The sequence below is a fragment of the Aotus nancymaae genome, unplaced genomic scaffold (assembly GCF_030222135.1).
Source record: "Aotus nancymaae isolate 86718 unplaced genomic scaffold, 86718_ANA_hifiasm-v0.15.2.pri h1tg000081l, whole genome shotgun sequence".
NCBI classification, from domain to species: domain Eukaryota; kingdom Metazoa; phylum Chordata; class Mammalia; order Primates; family Aotidae; genus Aotus; species Aotus nancymaae.
This window is the reverse complement of record NW_026988496.1, coordinates 1,412,324-1,426,121: the sequence shown is the minus strand read 5'-3', so window position 1 is coordinate 1,426,121 and position 13,798 is coordinate 1,412,324.

Here is a 13,798-nt window from a genome sequence, read left to right as displayed (position 1 = left end):
CAGAGTTGTGAACCACATCAATTTTAGGACACTGTTATCACTCCACAAAAAACTCCATACCCATTAGCAGTCATTCTATATTTCCTCTCAAATGTACAGTCCTAGGCAACCAATAATCTACTACTTTCTTCTGTTATGAATTTACATATTCTGGACATTACACATAAATGCAATCACACAATATATGGTCTTTGTTTTTTTTGAGATAGTGTCTCACTGTATTGCCCAGATTGGGGTGCAGTGGCGCTATCTCGGCTCACTGCAACCTCTGCCTCCTGAGTTCAAGTGATTCTCATGTCTCAGCCTCTTGAGGAGCTGGGATTACAAGTAGCTGGGATTACAAGTAGCTAGGTTTACAAGCATGTGCCAACATGCTGGGCTAATTTTTGTATTTTTTGTAAAGACGGAGTTTTGCCACAGTGGCCAGGATGGTCTCGAACTTCTGAGCTCAAGTGATATGCTTCCCAAAGTACTGGGATTACAGGCGTGAGCCACCGCACCTGGCCTATATGGTCTTTTGTGACTGGTTTCTTTCACTTAGCATAATATTTTCAAGGTTAATCCATGTTGTAGCATGTATCAGTACTGCATTTCAGTTTTTTGTTTTTCTTTTGAGACAGAGTCTCCCTCTGTTGCCCAGGCTGGAGTGCAGTGGCACTATCTCAGCTCACTGCAACCTCCACCTCCTGGGTTCAACTGATTCTTCTGCCTCAGCTTCCCAAGAAGCTGGGATTACAGGTATGTGCCATCACACCTGGCTAAATTTGTTTTTGTTTTGAAACGGAGTGGCTCTCTGTTGCCCAGGCTGGAGTGCAATGGTGCCATCTCGGCTCACTGCAACCTCCACCTCCAGGGTTCAAACAATTCTCTTGCCTCGGCCTCCTGAGTAGTTGGGGTTACAGGTGCCTGCTACCCCACTCAGCTAATTTTTGTATTTTTAGTAGAGATGAGGTTTCATCATGTTGGTTAGATTGGTCTCTAACTCCTGACTTTAGGTGATCCACCCACCTCGGTCTCTCAAAGTGTTGGGATTACAGGCGTGAGCCACCGCACCTGGCCTAATTTTTATATTTTTCGTAGAGACAGGGTTTTGTCATGTTGGCCAGGCTGGTCTTGAACTTCTGACCTCAGGTGATCTGTCCCCCTGTAATCCCAGCACTCTGGGAGGCTGAGTGATCAGCACTCAGCCTCCCAGAGTGCTGGGATTATAGGCGTGAGCCACCATGCTCAGCTTCATTCTATTTTTATGGCCAAATAATTCTTGTGTCAATATACCACACTTCATTTATCTGTTCACCAGTTAAGGGACATTTGGGTTGTTTCTACCTTTTGGTGATTTTTTTTTTTTTTTTTTTTGAGACAGAGTCTTGCTCTGTCACCCAGGCTGGAGTGCAGCGACGTGATCTCGCCTCACTGAAACCCCCACTTCCCAGGTTCAAGCAATTCTCCCGCCTCAGTCTCCCAAGTAGCTGGGATTATAGGCACCCACCACTATGCCCGGATAATTTTTATATTTTTAGCAGAGATGGGGTTTTACCATGTTGGCCAGGCTGGTCTCGAACTCCTGGCCTCAAGTGATCCACCTGCCTCAGCCTCCCAAAGTGCTGGTATTATAGGTGTGAGCCACCTCACCTGGCTTTTCTTTTTTTTTTTTTTTTTTTTTTTTTTTTTGAGACGGAGTCTCGCTCTTGTTACCCAGGCTGGAGTGCAATGGCGCGATCTCAGCTCACCGCAACCTCCGCCTCCTGGGTTCAGGCAATTCTCCTGCCTCAGCCTCCTGAGTAGCTGGGATTACAGGCACGCACCACCGTGCCCAGCTAATTTTTTTTTGTATTAATAGAGACGGGGTTTCACAATGTTGACCAGGATGGTCTCGATCTCTCGACCTCGTGATCCACCCGCCTCGGCCTCCCAAAGTGCTGGGATTACAGGCTTGAGCCACCGCGCCCGGCCTCACCTGGCTTTTCTTTTTCCTTTTTTTTGAGACGGAGTCTTGCTCTGTTGCCAGGCTGGAGTGCACTGGCGTGATCTCAGCTCACATCAACCTCCATCTCTCGGGTTTAGGTGATTCTCCTGTCTCAGCCTCCTGAGTAGCTGGTAATACAGGCACGCACCACCATGCCCAGCTAATTTTTGTATTTTTAGTAGAGACAGGTTTCACCATGTTGGCCAGGCTGGTCTCAAACACCTGACTTCAGGTGATACGCCCGTCTCAGTCTCCCAAAGTGCTGGGATTACAGGTGTGAGCCACCACCCCTGATCTTTTTTTTTTTTTTTTTTGAGACAGGGTCTTACTCTGTTGCCCAGGCTGGAGTGCAGTGGTGCAATCATGGCTCACTGTAGCCTTGACCTCCTGGGCTCAATTGATTTTTCCACCTCAGCCTTTCAAGCAGCTGGGACTACAGGCATGTGCCACCATGCCCGGCTAATTTTTGTATTTCTTGTAGAGACAGGTTTTCACCATGTTGCCCAGGCTGGTCTCAAACTCCTGGGTTCAAGCAATCTGCCCACCTTGACCTCCCAAAGTGCTGGAATTACAGGAGTGAGCCACTGCCCTTTTGGCTATTTTGCTATTTTGAATAACACTGTATAACAGTCATGTGCAAGTTTTTCTGTGTACATATGTTTTTGTTTCTCTTGGATGTATACCTAGGAGTATAATCTCTGCGTCAAATGGTTAACCTTAACCTTTTGAGGAACTGCCAGACTGTTTTTAAAGTAGGCCACACCATTTTACCTTCCCACCAGCAGTGTAAGAGGTTCCAATTTCTCCATATTCTCACCAGCACTTGTTATTGTCTTTTTTATTTGTTTACTGTAGCCATCTTCAGGGGTATGAAGTGAAATCTCAATGTAGTTTTGATTTGGGTTTCCCTAATGGTGAATGATGTTGAGCATCTTTTTTTTTTTTTTTTTGAGACAGGGTCTCACTCTGTCACCCAGGCTGGAGTGCAGTGGCGCAATCTCTGCTCTCCGCAACCTCCCCCTCCTGGGTTCAAGCGATTCTCCTGCCTCAGCCTCCCAATAGCTGGAATTACAGGCATGTACCACCATGCCTAGCTAATTTTTATATTTTTAGTAGAGACAGGTTTTCACCATGTTGGCCAGGCTGGTCTCAAACTCCCGACCTCAAATGATCCACCTGCCTTGGCCTCCCAAAGTGCTGGGATTACAGGCGTGAGCCATTACACCTGACCGATGTTTAGCATTTTTACATGTGTTTATTGGCCATTTAGGTACTTTATTTTGAGAAATGTGTATTCAAATCCGTTGTCCATTTGTTAATTGACTAATACATCTTTTTGTTATTGAGTTGTAACAGTTCTTAATATATTCTGGAGATAAGTCTCTTTTCAGATATGTGGTTTGCAAATACCTTCTTTCATTTTGTGGATTGTCTTCCTTTGGTATCCTTTGATACACAAAAGTTTAATTTCTTTTTAATTTTTTTTGTTTCAAAACTTTAATGAAGTACAGTTTTTTAAAATTTAATTTCAATATTAATTTAATTTAATTTTTTTTGAGATGGAGTCTCGCTCTGTCACCAGGCTGGAGTGTAGTGGCACGATCTCGGCTCACTGCAACCTCCGCCTCCTGGGTTCAAGTGATTCTCCTGCCTCAGCCTCCCGAGTAGCTAGGACTACAGGCGTGTGCCGCCATGCCCAGCTAATCTGAACTACAGTTTACTTTTTTCTTTGGTTGCTTATGCTTTTGATGTCCTATCTAAGAAACCATTACCTAATCCAATGTCATGAACTTTTGTTCCTATGTTTTCTTCTAAGAGTTACATAGTTTTAGCTCTTACATTTAGGTCATTGATTCATTTTGAATTAATGTTTGTATGCGATGTGAAGTAGGGGTCCAACCTTATGCTTTTGCTTAGGGATGTCCAGTTGTCTCAGCACCAGTTGTTGAAAAGACTATTCTTTCCCCATTGAATTGTCTTGGTACCCTAGCTGAAAATTAACTGACAATAACTGTGAAGGTTAAGAAGTCCAAGGCCAGGTGCAGTGGCACACACCTGTAATCTCAGCACTTTGGGAAGCTGAGAGGGGTGGATCACCTGAGGTCAGAAGTTCAAGACCAGCCTGACTAACATGGTGAAACCCTGTCTCTACTAAATACAAAAAAAAAAAAAATAGCTGGTCATGGTGGCACATGCCTGTAATCCGAGCTACTTGGGAGGCTGAGACAGAAGAATTGCTTGATCCCGGGAGGCAGAGGTTGCAGTGAGCTGAAATTGCACCATTGCACTCCAGCCTGGGCAACGAAAGCAAAAAAAAGAAGTCCAGTTGACCCTTGAACAATGCAAGATTGGGGCACTGACTCCCCATGCATTCAACTTCTTTTTTAAATTATTTATTTATTTATAGACAGGGTCTCACTCTGTTGCCCAGGTTGGAATGCAGTGGCATGATCTCGGCTCACTGCAACCTCCACCTCCTAAATTCCAGCGATTTGCATGCCTCCCTCAGCCTTCCAAGTAGCTGGGTTTACAGGCATGCGCCACCACGCCTGGCTAATTTTTTGTATTTTTAGTAGAGGCTGGGTTTCACAATGTTTCCCAGGCTGGTCTCAAACTCCTGACCTCAAGTGAGCCTCCCACCTCAGCCTGCCAAAGTGCTGCGATTACAGGTATGAGCTACCACACCTAGCCACCACATAGTCGACTATTTTTTTTTTTTTTTAGACAGTCTTTCTCTGTCGCCTAAGCTACAGTGCGGTGGTGCGGTCTCCGCTCACTGCAACCTCTGCCTCCCGGGTTCAAGTGATTCTCCTGCCTCAGCCTCCTGAGTAGCTGGGATTACAGGTGCCCACTATCATGCCCAGCTAATTTTTGTTTTTTTTTTAGTAGAGATAGGGTTTCACTGTGTTGGCCAGGCTGGTCTCAAACTCCCGATCTCGTGATCCACCCACCTTGGCCTCCCAAAGTGCTGGGATACAAGCGTGAGTTGCTGTGCCCAGCCCATAGTTGACTTTTGACTTCCCAAAAACTTAACAACTAATAGCCTACTGTTGACCAGAAGCCTTATCGATAATATACAGAGTCAATTAACACATATGTTGAATGTTATATGTATTATGTACTGTACTGCATTCTTACAATAAAGTAGGCTAGAGAAAAGAAAATGTTATTAAGAAAATCATTAGGGGAAAAAAAGGCCGGGCATGGTGGTTCAAGCCTGTAATTCCAGCACTTTGGGAGGCCAAGGCGGGTGAATCACCTGAAGTCAGGAAATCGAGACCATCCTGGCTAACACGGTGAAACCTTGACTCTACTAAAAAAATACAAAAAATTGGCATGGTGGCACATGCCACAGTCCATCTCAAAAAAAAAGAAAAAAGAAAAAGTCATAAGGGGCTGGGTTGAAATTCTAGCACTTTGGGTGGCCGAGGTGGACAGATCACTTGTGATTAGTTCAAGACCGGCCTGGGCAACATGGTGAAATCCTGTCTCTACAAAAACATACAAAAAAAATTAGTCAGGCATGGTAGCTCACACCTATAGTCCCAGCTACTTGGGAAGGTAAGGTGGGAGGATCACCTGAGCCCAGGAGATTGAAGCTGCAGTAAGTCATGATTACAGCACTGCACTCCAGCCTGGGCAACAGAGTGAGGCCTTGTCTCAAAAAAAAAAAAAAAAAAAAAAAGCCCAGGGTGGTGGCTGACGCCTGTAATCTCAGCACTTTGGGAGGCTGAGGTGGGTGTATCACGAGGTCAGGAGTTCAAGACTAGCCTGGCCAAGATGGTGAAACACCATCTCTACTAAAATACAAAAATTAGCTGGGCAGGGTGGCAGGCACCTGTAATCCCAGCTATTGGCTGAGGCAGAGACTTACCTGTACCTGGGAGGCTGAGGTTGCCGAGATCGTTCCAATCTACTCCAGCCTGGGTGACAGAGCCAGACTCCTCTCAAAAAAAAAAAAAAAAAATCATAAGGAAGAGAAAATATATTTATTATTCATTAAGTGGAAGTGGGTTATCATAAAGTTCTTCATCCTCATTCACTTCATATTGAGTAGGCTGAGGAGGAGGAGGAAGATATGGGGTTGATCTTGCTATCTCAGGGGTAGCAGAGGCAGAAGAAACTCCACATATAAGTGGATCCGTGCAGTGACCCTTGTTCAAGTGTCAACTGTGCATTTGAATGGAAATCTGAAGAATGAGAAATTAATTTTGATGGGTGTGGAAGATTAGAGAGAGCCATACTAGGGCGAAAGTTGTTTTAATTTATTTATTATGTTTCATTTTACATTCCAAAAGTAGTACATTGTCACTGTAAAAAAATTAAATGCAGAAGTATATAGACTAAAACGTAAATGCTTTTCTTCAGAGTCTCTCCAAGCTTAGTCCCTTGCTGTTTGTAAGCACTGGTAACATATCAGAGGTTATGTTGAAGGAAGAAGATGAGAAAGTTAAGTGGAGTGTGGCTACATTAACAGGAGCCTAAAATTCTAGGTCAAGGATTTTGAAAATGATTTAAAAGAGAGTTAAAAAGGCATTATAGGCCAGGAGCAGCGGCTCACGCCTGTAATCCCAGCACTTTGGGAGGCCAAGATGGGCGGATCACCTGAGGTTGGGAGTTCGAGACCAGCCTGATCAACATGGAGAAACCCCATCTATACTAAAAATACAAAATTGGCTGGGCGTGGTGGTGCATGCCTGTAGTCCCAGCTACAGGGGAGGCTGAGGCAGGAGAATCGCTTGAACCTGGGAGGCGGAAGTTGCGGTGAGCCATTGCACTTCAGCCTGGGCAGCAAGAGAGAAACTCCATCTAAAAAAAAAAAAAAGGCATTATAGGCCTTTAAAAAAAAAATGTAATTCTTTTTTTTTTTGAGACAGGGTCTTGCTCTGTCACCCAGGTGCACAGTGGTGCAATCACTGCAACTGCTGCCTCCCAGGCCCAAGTGATTCTCTGCCTCATCCTCACGATTAGCTGGGACTACAGGCATGTGGCACCATGCCTGGCTAATTTTTGTATTTTTAGTAGAGACAGGGTATTGCCATGTTGGCCAGGCTAGTCTTGAACTCCTAGCCTCAAGTGATCTGCCCACCTTGGCCTCCCAAAGTATTGGGATTACAGGCATGAACCACCATTCTCAGCCAATTCTTTTTCTTTTGAGACAGAGTTTTACTCTGTCACCAGGCTGGAGTGTAGTAGCATGATCATGGCTCCCTGCAACTGTGACCTCCCCAGCTAAAGCAATGTACCCACCTAAGCCTCCTGAGAAGCTGGAACTACAGGCGTGTGCCACCATGCCTGGCTTAATTTTTGTATTTTTAGTAGAGGCGGGATTTTGCCATGTTTCTCCCAGGCTGGTCTCAAACTCCTGACCTCAAGAAATTCTCCCGCTTTAGCTTCCCAAAGTGCTGGGATTACAGGTATGAGCCATTGCACCTGGACAAATGTAGATTCTTAATAAGAGGAGGAGTGAGGAATGATCTCTCTCTCTCTCTCTCTCTCTTTTTTGTTGTTAAATGGTGTCTTGCTCTGCCATCCAGGCTGGAGTGCAGTGGGTGCCATCATGGCTCAATGCAACCTTCGCCTCCCAGGCTCAAGTGATCCTCCCACCTCAGCCTCCCAAGTAGCTGCGACCACAGGCACACACCACCACACCTCGCTAATTTTTGTATTTTTTGTAGAGATGAGGTTTTGCCATGTTGCCCAGGCTGGTCTTGAACTCCTGGACTTAAGAGATCTGCTCAGTTTAGCATCCCAAAGTGCTGGAATTACAGGCACATGCAGCAACGCCCAGCTAATTTTTGTATTTTTAGTAGAGACGGGGTTTCACCAAGTTGGCCAGGATGGTCTCAATCTCCTGATCTCGTGATCTACCTGCCTCAGCCTCTCAAAGTGCTGGGATTACAGGCGTGAGCCACCGCGCCCAGTCTTAATTTTTGTATTTTTTAGTAGAGATGGGTTTTCACAATGTTGGCCGGGCTGGTATCTAACTCCTGACCTCATGATCTGCCCAACTCAGCCTCCCAAAATGCTGGGATTACAGGCGTGAGCCACTGCGCCCGGCCAATGTTTGCTTTTTTCATTCTACCAAATAACTTGTTTATTGCCCTGGTATAGTTTTGTGCAGTCTTTATCCAAAAATAAAATAAATGCAACCCCTTTACTCTTCCTGATATCTTTATCTTTCATTACGGTAACCTTTACAACTTTGCCATACTTGGAAAATATCTGGTATAAGTCATTGTTTGTCAGGGAAAAGGGCAAGCTGGATACATACACTGTGCTCTTACTTGGAGCTAATCCACCACTGATTTCTTCAGATGGGGCGGGCCTGGGAGACCAGAAGAGTGCGAGCCCTCGGCTCAGCTGGGGCTCAACCTCAACTCTTCATAGCCGCTCGCAGTGGCCTTGGCATCACGAGTCCTGGGACTCGTTTTTACACTCCTTTTCTACCTGACCATTCAGTGATTCAGTTCCGTAGGACTCAGTCCTAGGATTACTCTCTTCTCATATAACTCTTCCAGACACTCTCAGTTATGTACATGACTTCAAATATCACCCCCATGCAGATGACTCACATTTTAATCTCTAGGCCATATCATTCCTCTGAGGCTCAAATCCAGTAAGCACGTGTTTGCTATTATTATTACTGCTGCTACTACTGTTTTTCTTCACTGAAAGTTTTTTACCTCAGCGTGTTAGGAAAGTTGGATGATTTTTTTATTAAAGCGGGGCAGACACATCTACAATATCCAATTTTATAATGTTTCAGTAAGAAAGTAGGATTTTCTTGACAGTCAGGTTTTGCTCCTCTACAAAGTGGTAACATGTTTACCACACAGTTGCTTCAGCTTTAGGATTAAAGGAGACTGTATTCACCAGCTGAGGGAGTACAGTATTCTGTATAGAATGCTACTGTGCTAGGCACTTCTACCCACATTATTTTATTTAATCCTCACACTAGCTCTGTGAGGTAGGTATTGTTATCACAACTGCTTATAGATGAGGAAACTAGGGACCAAAATAAAAATAGCTTGCCTGGGGTCATACAGCTACTGATTAAAACCTCAGGTATTGTTAAGAGCTGTCCTAGAGTCATTTGAAAACATCTAAAACCTAAACACCTAAAAGGGATCTTAGAAGAGGAGCTTGATATGGCACCCCTCTAGCCTAGCAGAGTATCTTTGACAAGCCTAACTGAGGAACAGGGAGGCTCTTGGTTAATCAGTGAGATCTTACATTAATGTAAGACTTTTCCAAATAACTCTTACATCTCTGATCACCTGTTCTCTAACCTCTGTGAGATGCCCAGGTATTCCACCTCTCAATTCATCCAGATCAAGTAATTATCTCCCAGTTACACTAGATTTCTCTCCCTCACGCCATGAGCAGCCACTCCAACATTACAGTCTGAGACCCCTGCCTCCATTATCCTCTTTTTTCCTTTCTGCTCCCAAAGTCCCAGAAACTGCTAGAGGGAGAACCAAGTAGACAAATAGAAATTCGTGCCGTCCAATTTCAACTTGGCCCTTGCAGCTGCTCAGCAACTCTTTTATTTGTCTCATACATTCCCTGGCACTCTCCCACAGAGGCTGTTCCAGACTGTCCTCTTTCGTTTCAAACTACAAATTCCAGTCTCCCTCTTTTACTTCCAAAAACTTCATATTAGACACCTTCATTACATTAACTATCCCTCCTGCAACAAATCAATAATATCTTTCTCCCTCCCAGCTCAATCCTCTAGCCATTCAGTTTCATTCCTGGGAAAGCAATAAATATTATTTATCTCTTACTTATCTTTCCAGAGATATTTTATGACTCTATAAGCAAAAATATGGAAAAGAAGGAATTTGCCCTGCTCATTAAAGATAAGAAGGATTGGGCAAGCATAGTGGCTCACACCTGTAACTCCAGCACTTTGGGAAGCTGAAATGGGAGGATCACTTGAGCTCAGGTGTTTGAGATAACCCTGGGTTCAAGCGATTCTCCCAGCGCTTTGGGAGGAGAAGGCAGGAAGATTGCTTGAGTCCAGAAGTTTGAGATCAGCCTGGACAACATACTAAGACCTTGTCTCTACAAAAAATTTAAAAATTGGCTGGGTGCGGTGGCTCACGCTTGTAATCCCAGCACTTTGGGAGGCCAAGGCGGACAGATCACGAGGTCAGGAAACCAAGACCATCCTGTATAACATAGTGAAACCCCATCTCGACTAAAAATACAAAAAAATTATCCGGGTGTGGTGGCACGCGCCTGTAGTCCCAGCTACTTGGGAGGCTGAGACAGGAGAATCGCTTGAACCCGGGAGGCAGAGGTTGCAGTGAGCCGAGATTGCGCCGCTGCACTATAGCCTGGGCGAAGAAGAGACACTCTGTCTCAAAAAAAAAAATTAAAAATTAGCTGGACATGGTGGTGCGTGCCTGTAGTCCCCACTACTCAAGAGGCTGAGGCTGAGATGGGAGGATCACTTGAGCCCAGAAGGTTGAGGCTTCGGTGGGCCATGGTCACGCCACTGCACTCCAGCCTGGATGACAGAGCAGACTCTGTCTCAAAAAAAAAAAAAAAAAAAAGCTGGGCTAGGTGGCTCACACCTGTAATCCCAGCACTTTGGGAGGCTGAGGTGGGTGGATCACCTGAGGTCAGGAGTTTGGGACCAGCCTGGCCAAGATGGTGAAACCCCGTCTCAACTAAAAATACAAAAAATTTTACAGGTGTGGTGGCACGCACCTGTAATCCCAGTTACATGGGAGGCTGAGGCAGGAGAATCACTTGAACCCAGGAGGCAGAGGTTGCAGTGAGCTGAGATCGCACCACTGCACCACTCCAGCCTGGGCAACAGAGCTAGACTCCATCTCCAAAAAAAAAAAAAACAAAGGTAAGTAGGATTTGGATAGGTGAAGAGAAAGGAGATGATATTCCAACCAGAACAAACATCCCAGGCAAAGGCACAGAGGTGCGAATTAGTAAAATATATTTAGAAAACAGGGCATAGTGTAGAGTAATCTCCTGAGAAATAATCCTAGCTGCTTCCTCAACTGCTACCTCTCCTTTTCCAGCTCTGACTTCAGCCCAATTGCTTCCCTGCCTGTCCTGTTCTACATACCAACTGAGTGGAAATCTGACACTACATGGCCCCTTACCCGTCCTATCTTGCCTGGACCTTTGTTACTATCTATTGAGCTTTGACCCCAACCATGTGTTTCAGTCTTGTGAAAGAGGTCCCAGGTCCTTTCTGAGTCATTTTCCAAGCCAGACACCTTCCATTTCCTTGCTTACACCATTAAAAACAGGACAATGAATATAAAAGATGCAATGTAGGCCGGCACGGTGGCTCATGCCTGTAATCTCAGCACTTTGGGAGGCTGAAGCAGCTGGATCACAAGGTCAAGAGTTCAAGACCATCCTGGCCAACATGGTGAAACCCCGCCTCTACTAAAACAAAACTTAGCTGGGTCTGGTGGCGGAGACTTGTAATCCCAGCTACTCGAGAGGCTGAGGCGGGAGAATTGCTTGAACCCGGGAGGCAGAGGTTGCGGTGAGCTGAGATCCTGCCACTGCGCTGCAGCCTGGGTGACAGAGTGAGACCCCAATTCAAAAAAAAAAAAATGCAATGTAAAGATGTTACTGATTTTTATCAATATATACAACATACAAGTCAAGGAAACATATTAAACTATTCAACAGAGTTGCAATTAGCAAAACTCAGACTGTGTGAAACTCTACTGAAAAATAATTCCTTAAAAAGTTGCAGGAAAAGAATAAGATAAAGGGAAGCTTTTTTTTTTTTTGAGATGGAGTTTTGCTGTCACTCAGGCAGGAGTACAGTAGTACGATCTTGGCTCACTGCAACCTCCATACCCGCCGCCCCACTTTTCAAGCGATTCTCCTGCCTCAGCCTCCCGAGTAGCTGAGACTCCAGGCGCCTCCACACCCAGGTAATTTTTGTGATTTTAGTGGAAACAGGGTTTCACCATGTTGGTTGGGCTGGTCTTGAACTCCTGACCTAAACTGATCTGCCCGCCTTGGCCTCCCAAAGTGCTGGGATCACAGGTGTGAGCCATTGCACCCAATCTCTTTTTTGAATTGGAGTCTCACTCTGTCGTCGAGGCTGGAGTGCAGTGGTGCAATCTCAGCTCACTGCAACCTCTGCCTCCTGAGTTCAAGCAATTCTCGTGCCTCAGTCTCCCGAGTAGCTGGGACTGCAGGCACATGCCACCACATCCACCTAATTTTTTTCTTTTTTTGAGACAGAGTCTCGTTCTGTCGCCCAGGCTGGAGTGCAGTAGGGCAATCTCAGTTCACTGCAACCTTCACCTCCTGATTCAAGCAATTCTCCTGCTTCAGCCTCCCGAGTAACTGGGACTACAGGCATGTACCACCATGCCTAGCTAATTTTTGTATTTTTAGTAAAGATGGGGTTTCATCATGTTGGCCAGGCTTGTCCCGAACTCCTGACCTCAAATGATCTGCCTGCCTCGGCCTCCCAAAGTGCTGGGATTACAGGTGTGAGCCACCACACCCAGCCAATTATTGTGTTTTTAGTAGAGACAGGGTTTCACCATGTTGGTCAGGTTGGTCTCAAACTCCTGACCTCAAGTGATCTGCCTGCCTTGGCCTCCCAAAGTGCTGGGATTACAGGCGTGAGCCACCATGCTCAGCTCAGGAACCCTTAATTTGAAAGTGACATATATTGGGGCCAGATGCAGTGGCTCATGCCTGTAATCACAATACTTTAGGAGACCGAGGTGGGTGGATCACTTGAAGTCAGTAGTATGAGACCAGCCTGGCCAACATGGTGAAACCCCGTCTCTACTAGAAATATAAAAATTAGCCGGGTGCGGTGGCCCCTGCCTGTAATCCCAGTTACTAGGGAGGCTGAAGCATGAGAATCCCTTGAACCCAGGAGGCAGAGGTTGCAGTGAGATGAGATCACGCCACTGCACTCCATCCTGGGCAACGGAGTGAGACTCCATCCCCTGCCTTCCTTAACAAAAATGACATATATTGGCATGCAGTTCTAGGCTTTAAAAAAAAGTGATATAAGGCCAGGCACAGTGGCTCACGCCTACAATTCCAGCACTTTGGGAGGCCAAGGTGGGTGGATCACGACGTCAGGGGTTTGAGACCAGTCTGGCCAATATGGTGAAACCCCATATCTACTAAAAATAGAAAAAATTAGCCAGGCATGGTGCTTCGCACCTGTAGTCCCAGCTACTCGGAAGACTGAGGCAGAAGAATGGCTAGAACCCAGGAGGCAGAGGTTGCAGTGAGCTGAGATCATGCCACTGCACTCCAGCCTGGGCGACAGAGTAAGACTCTGTCTCAAAAAAATTTTGATATATAATACATAGCCATCAATAACAAAGTGTAGACTTTATTTGGATACCAACTCAAATAAAAACTTGTAAAAAAATTTTTTTGACACTTACGAAACTATTGGAATTTAAATACTTGGGCCAGGTGCAGTGGCTCATGCCTGATCCCAGCACCTTGGGAGGCCAAGGTGGGCTGATCACCTGAGGTCAGGAGTTCAAGACCAGCCTGGCCAATGTGAAACCCTGTCTCTACTAAAAATACAAAATTAGCCAGGCTTGGTGGTGCTCACCTGTAATCCCAGCTACTGAGGAGGCTGAGGCAGGAGAATCACTTGAACTCGGGAGGCAGAGGTTGCAGTGAGCAGAGATCGCGCCACTGCACTCCAGCCTGGGTGACAGAGTGAGACTCTGTCTCATATATTTATATATATATGAATACTAAGTATTCATATATATATAAATTTATATATATATTTATATATTATATTAAATACCAAGTATTTATATATATTACTTAGTGTTT